This window comes from Typopeltis vanoorti, chromosome 7 (assembly GCF_054136105.1).
Source record: "Typopeltis vanoorti isolate ZY-2024b chromosome 7, IOZ_Tvanoo_1.0, whole genome shotgun sequence".
Taxonomy (NCBI): Eukaryota; Metazoa; Arthropoda; class Arachnida; order Uropygi; family Thelyphonidae; genus Typopeltis; species Typopeltis vanoorti.
In genome coordinates this window covers 127,600,068-127,606,974 of record NC_143555.1, presented here as the reverse complement: position 1 = coordinate 127,606,974, position 6,907 = coordinate 127,600,068, and the positions used below count along the sequence as shown (strand labels likewise).

Below are 6,907 nucleotides of genomic sequence, written 5' to 3'. Positions count from 1 at the left end.
AACGGACATTTCGGTTATTCACTAAAATGAAGGTTTAAATAGGCATGCGACTGCCAATTCTGATCTTCTTCAATTCCCTGAAGTAGTTGAGTGAGATATGAGTCGGGACTGCCTTCATTAAATGTGTCTGTCATTTTCTGCCCAAAAGAAGTTCTGTTTGTCCATATAAGCTTTCTCAGATGACGGCGACTTGTTCCTTACACACTTAGGACCACAGTTACCTCTTCGACAAGCAGCTGCGAATTATTTTCCCAATGATTAAACATCCCGGATATCTTACCTTCTGAGAAACCGGTTAGCCGTGCTGTTTTCAAAAACGTGGCTCCACCCAGGCGGGCACCGACAATAAGCCCTTTATTGAACTCCGAAAGATCCCTTGTTTTTTCCTCATTGTAATCAACACTGACCAGCAGCGTTTTTAAAAAATTGCCTAGAACACCTGGTGACGCAAGTGAACAACTGTTTTCCGTTATACTGCGTAAATGACGTTTACGTACATCTGTGTAAAGGTTTCTAATTCGGTGGCCGATATTTGAGCAATAAATCATAGGAAAGCCATTTGAGTATAATTTCGAATTATAAATTTACGTAAACATTATAATCAAATGTTGGCGAATATTGGAATATGCATATTTCGAGTTATTCAAACCAAGTTGTACTGTTTATATACAATGTTATTAATAAACGATTGTAGGTCAGGTACTTGAAGAAATAATAAGGATTAAATGGAATGGTTTCAACGAGAGATTATCGTAGATGATGTTTCATTTATCAATATTGCCTTCTCTTTCGTACGAGAGTACGAAACCATATGTCAGAGTACGAGAGTGTACTATGACATATGAGTCATTATGGGCTGGTGATTACACAATAAAAAGCTCATCCCGCCCCATCTTTCCGTTGCGGCTGTGGTAATTCCAGTGTTGCCTCCTTACATACTTTCTTCCACAGTTGTACGGAAATGCCAACTAGACCTCTAGGTGGTAGATGTCTTTCATTGTCCAAATCTACTTATTATTGTTAATCATTTACTTTCCTAATTTATGAATAAAACTTTATCATAAGGTGTGTATGTACAGGAAAAAACATAGTATATATAAATATATATATATAGAGAGAGAGAGTTCGGTACTATTCGCGGTTTCAAGTATCTGCGAGGTGTCCCGTAACGTATCCCCTGCAGATTAGGGGGTACTACTGTATAATCTTCGACATCGGAGTTGCCTTAGTTTGCAAAATAGAAACTTCAGAGAATAACCTCTATCACGCGTCCAGTAGGGAAATGTCATGTGAAGTGTTGCTAGCAGCGAAAAGTCGACTTGTGGCGCCACCACAAAAGAAATTTCTACATTAAACTGCATTCAGATTATTAATACAAAACGATACAAGTTTTGAACAAAGTAAAATAAGGAGGGAAAAAATATTTTAAGCGATTTCAAAATTTTCAAAACTACAAACGCTCATTAAATTTTCCACGCTCCCCCCCCCCCCCCTAGGATGCCTTGATCTACCGGTTAAGCATCACTGAAATAAGGGTCACCCGAACGTTCCGGTAACCCTCATAATGCCCCCCAAGTAATAATGCGGTCAATTCTGATATGCCAAAGAGAATACGTAAAGTGCTTCCATTTAAGTATGAAAGATGAAAGTTCTCGACTTCATAAAGATAAAGAGATAATAAAAAATATATAATAATAAAAAAACGTAAAATAAACGGTAAGAAACAAAAAAATAAATATAACTTTTATTACAGTATATTGTTATACTTGTTCTATTCTATTATTAGTTATTGTTGTTAATCTTTTGCTGTGCCTAATTTATAAATTTAATTATATCATAGGTGTGTATGTATAAGGAAAATACATAGTGTATATACATATATATAGGGTTCGGTACTATCGGCGATTTCAGGTATCCGCGGGATATTCTATCGTATCCTCCGCGAATAAGGGGGGGGGGGGAGAGACTACTGTAGTATAGTTTTACTAATTGAAAGTGGGTAGGCTATCCGGTTTTGTCGGTAATTTTGCCCTGTACCGGAAATACAGCAAGAATTGCATTAACATTGCTATTTCCGGGAAAAAATATTAATTTATAGTGTAACTCTAAAATGTTATATAAATTTCAAGAAAAATTTTAATAAACTTATAATTCTTTAAAAATATCTAAAATAATTCAAACACCTTATAAAGATATGCTTAAATATGATATAGTACTATTTTGGCTAACTGTGAAAGCAATTCATCTACAACATAGATCCTAGAGAGAATTTGTGAGTTATCACTATTAAACTAAAAATATGTAGAAAAATAAAATATATACGCATAGAATGAAATATAATAAAGTTTATACTACGTACTTGAACTAAGTGCTTTAGCTTACGCTAGTAGTCGCCGATACGTTTATAGTTACTATATTCGGCATTAAACTCTTCGATTCCGATCCTTGAGTTTCTTATTCGGTTTTAAAACAATGTGGGATTTAATATCCCCTTAATTTAAATAATGTTTTACATCGCCGAAATTAAGCCTATTGACTCTTTATTTAAAACAATGAAATATAATAAGATAATACCAATATATACGAATAGAATGAAATATAATAATAATAATATAATACCAATAGAATGGAATATAAGAATATAATATATAATAAAATATAATATAATATAAAATATAATTTGTGAGTTCAACAAATCTTCATCATCGGCCTGTAGAGTAAGATAGGCTGAGAGTCAGCAGATAGTAGGAGAGGAAATAAAGATAGAGTGCATAGTGGTAGAGTAGGTGAAAGAGGCCTCAGTTGACCTGTTTTAGCTGTTTGCCCCCCAGGGGCGTTTCTAAAACGGTCGTTGATTTTTCACTTTACAAAAAGGAAAAATCCTAAAAAGGAAACATGTAACAAAAACAAACAAAAAAAGTACAGAGAAAAGCAAAAATTGAAAGGTAAACTTAGAGGTGGAGGAAGGATTTGGCCTGAGTGATGCAGCTCACAAGGAACTGCACCGCCTCGCTGTAAGCCTTCGCCGCTCGGGTTCTCAGGTCCTCCCCCACCTGTGGGGGCTAAAAACCAGTGAAGCTGAGTACAGAAATCCACAAGGTGGTTACTGTTCCTTTCTTTTGTTGTGGGCTGTTATGATTCTTTTGGCCACCTCACTTCCCTTGGCTATGTCTAGTTTGCAGAGAGCAATGTAGAACGCCGAAGCTGCCTCCTTCTCTATATCCAGGGCTACCTCTACTTGCTCAGGGGTGATTTTTCTGATGTCATCAACGAAGAGGTCACCCCATTTTGCACTGACGATGTCGGGTCCATATTTCCCTGTGAGGAGGAGTTCAGGTTCTCCTACTTTATCTATTGCCTCTTTAAATTTTTCTGCCACCCCGGGCATACCTCTAAGGAGATGTTTTAGAGTCTCCCCTGCTTTTGCATGAGGGACTTCTGGGTGTTCTGTTTCAGATACTTTTGCTGTTTTGAGATTTGTCAGCTCTTCTTCCTGCGGACTTAATGGCCGTTTGGAAGTTTTGGTGTTTGTCTCCATCTCTACTACAGCTTCTTCTACTGTATCTGAATTGGCGATGTCTATATTGGCAGTGGTAGCTTCGCTTTCGTCCGTGGGAGTTACCATGATGGTTTCTGCATTGTCAATCTCTTCTGTTGGGATCGTATGGCTGGTCTCTGCAATTCTGGTAGGTTTCCCTCCCTTACGGGACCTTTTCGTTGTCTTAGACATGGCGGCATGATCAGGAGTGGCCTCAAGAGGCGGAAACTCTTCCTGTGTTGTGACCTTTTCATTAGTTGGTTTTGTTGCTGATGTGACTGCACCACCCATCCTCTCTGCGAGGGTTCTGGATGGGCAGGTGTCGACTTTGTGGTCAGTGACCCCACATTTCAAACAAGCTGCCTCACATTTTTCTTGGTTGTGGCCAATTTTTAGGCAGTTCTTGCATTTTATGCGAGGGCAGTCTGCCCCAAGATGATTGAAGGCACTACATCTAAAGCACTGCTTTTTGACGCCTGGGTAATTTACCATTACCCGGGCAGATCCTATGAGAACAAAGTTAGGAACTTCGGTCTTCATTTCAAGAGAGATAGTTACCTCCCCTGACTTCCACTCAGGATTGTCTGCGTCATTGTGAACCTGGATTTCCCGTACAACTCCCCACTTAGAGAATACGCTGTGAATTATATCGTTGTTCTCTGCATATTCTAGTGGAAATCGTGGTATCTTAAGGGTTCTCAGGATGCTCCCAACCATGAAGGGAGATACTTTTACTTTACCACAATCAAACCCTTTGAGAAGCTTTTCTCTGGTCTCCATATTTTTGGTCACTACCTGGTATCTTCCTACCCCATAAGGGGTAAATCCAAAAATGTTCTCTGCGCCGACGCAGTCTATGATAGCTTTCGCCATCGCCCTTGCCGGTATTGTGGCGTCAACCTCAATTCCGAGGGTACGCACACGCGGCAGAATAGAGGGCATGATCAGATGGGAGAGAATAACTATTCCCACCACCAAGTGTTTGATATTTCCCCAGTCCGGGGTTTACGAAGTTCTGTAAATTTCCGGTTAAATATCGTGAAACCCGATGGGACTCGTACCGATATTAACGGTTAAGAACAGAAACAGAACATATACTACACACTTGATCTAAGCCAAAAGGCCGAGAAGCGATATATAATATATCGATAGAGTGGAATATAAAATTATAATATACCAATAGAATGGAATACAAACATATATATGTATATATAATATACAAAATACCAATGGGGTGCATAAGGGTCAAAACTGTATACCTGAGAGGAGACCTTCACAATTATTTGCCTTTAAAGGAATGCGGAGAACCAACCAGGGCTTCTGACCTAATGTCGAATCCTCACCTTCTCGTGGTGCACCTGTTAGGTATCTACCTGGATGCTGAACGAACGAGGATGGGCTGACAATTTGGAATTTAGTCGACCAAATTGTATTCTTATTAGCTTAAACCAAAATACAAAATGATGGTACAAAATTTCATGCCAGTTGGGGCGTCGCCCTGTTAAACAAGGCCCTCGTTGTTTTCGCCAGGGAACCAGGGCGAAAAGTGAAAAGTCAGCTATTGGAACAAACCCTAAAACACACCCCAACTCAATATCACCAGAGTTGAAGATCGGTACTATCAACATAAAAAACAAGAACTGGTGAGACCTTTCTGAGCAATAAATACAAAATGTTATATTCAGGCAATGACAATCAAGGAAAAGGAGTAGCCATAGTATTCAACACTAAATACGAGGCTAATCTTCTTGAATGGCAGTCAGTCTCAAGTAGAGTGATTGGGCAAATATCAGAATGGGGAATTGGACAATGCGACTTATTTGTGCCTATGGTCCCACAGAAGGCTCTACTAAGGTAGAAGTGGAGGAATTTTTTGATGCTTTACCAAGATAGTTTACTGTTGTTGTTTACCCGATACGATTGTTGCTGTCAGTTTGGTTTAACTGCAAAGATTTGTGATAATTGACCTGCGGAGTTCGCAGCAGATCTGACGGATACTTGCTTATTTTGTAACAAAAATTTTTAATCTTTATATTTCTTTGTTTCAATAATATCTAGATTGTAACTTAAGTGAATATTGAATCCAACATTATTTCATAGCTGAATATAGAAAGTACAAGAGTATCGTGTCGAAAATATATATATAAAAACTAAACGTTTTGACGGAAACAAGCATGGGTAGTGCAACTTTGGACAAACTCATTGCAAAGGTGAAAAAAGCTACAGATGTATCTCCTTAGTATTTTCTATAAATGTAAAGCACATCTCCTACAGGATATGTATGATAGAAATATGTATGATAAATATTAAATCCAACATTATTTCAATATTATTTCAAGAGTTTCGTGCGGAAAATATAGAAATTAAAAGTTTCGGCGGACACAAGCATAAGTAGTGCAACTTTGGGCAACTCGTTGCAAAGGTGGAACAAGCTACAGATGACTTTCCTTAGTATTTTCTATAAATGTAAAGCACATCTCCTAGAGGATATGTATGATAAAAATAAGCCTTTGGCTCTCTATTTCAGAAATACATGATGGTTTATTTATTTTCAGTTACAATGTAAAAATTATTAATACAAAGAAATATAAAGAATAAAAATTTTTGTTACAAAATAAGCAAGTATCTCAGATCTGCCTCGACCTCCGCATGTCAAATATCACAAATCTTTGTATAACACGTGTTAAAACAAACTGACAGCAACAAAAGTGCAAAATAGCACTCATAATATACTCACAAGCAGCTACTCATGACCTTCAACCTATACAAAAGGAATCCCTGAACTAAACGAAGAAACGGAAAGGAGTCTGTATAAAGCTCTTCACCAAATAATAAATGGCCGGGAAAAAACAGTAGCTTCTCAAATCTTACAGAAAAATACAACAAAAAAAGAGTTAAGGGCAAACTAAAAACTTGTCCTCCTTTCAGGACCAACTGAATACTTAATTCTATTGTACAACTTATTGGTTTCTCTGGCTCACTAAGGAGGGGGTACACCTGAGAACCCGGGCTGCGAAGGCTTACGTCGAGGCGGTGCAGCTCCTTGTGGGCTGCATCACTCGGGTCGGGTTCTTTCCCCAACTCTCGGTTCTCTGGATGATAAAGTTCATCTCAATACGGATTCCGCTATCGTAGTTTTTTTATTTTTCTTTTTTTAGTTATAAGGGCTAGTTTAAGAATAATCTAAGTTCCAAATTTTAACAAACGTTTTTCTTTTTTTTTAGGGGTTACGAGATGACGTCTCCAGACACCTGGATTAATGTAATCTAAAGTTATCTTTTTCGTATAAAGTGAAGTGTAAATTTTAAGTTTTTTTTTTAGAACAGGTGTAAGGAGATTATGTTTTACAGACCTTTTAGCCACAACCTC

At 37.9% G+C, this 6,907-nt stretch overlaps 1 pseudogene; it reads right to left on the bottom strand.

Moving 5' to 3' along the window:
• Positions 1-4,470: 4,470 nt before the first annotated feature.
• On the bottom strand, positions 4,471-4,673 carry LOC150105055 (U2 spliceosomal RNA; annotated as a pseudogene).
• Positions 4,674-6,907: the final 2,234 nt, after the last annotated feature.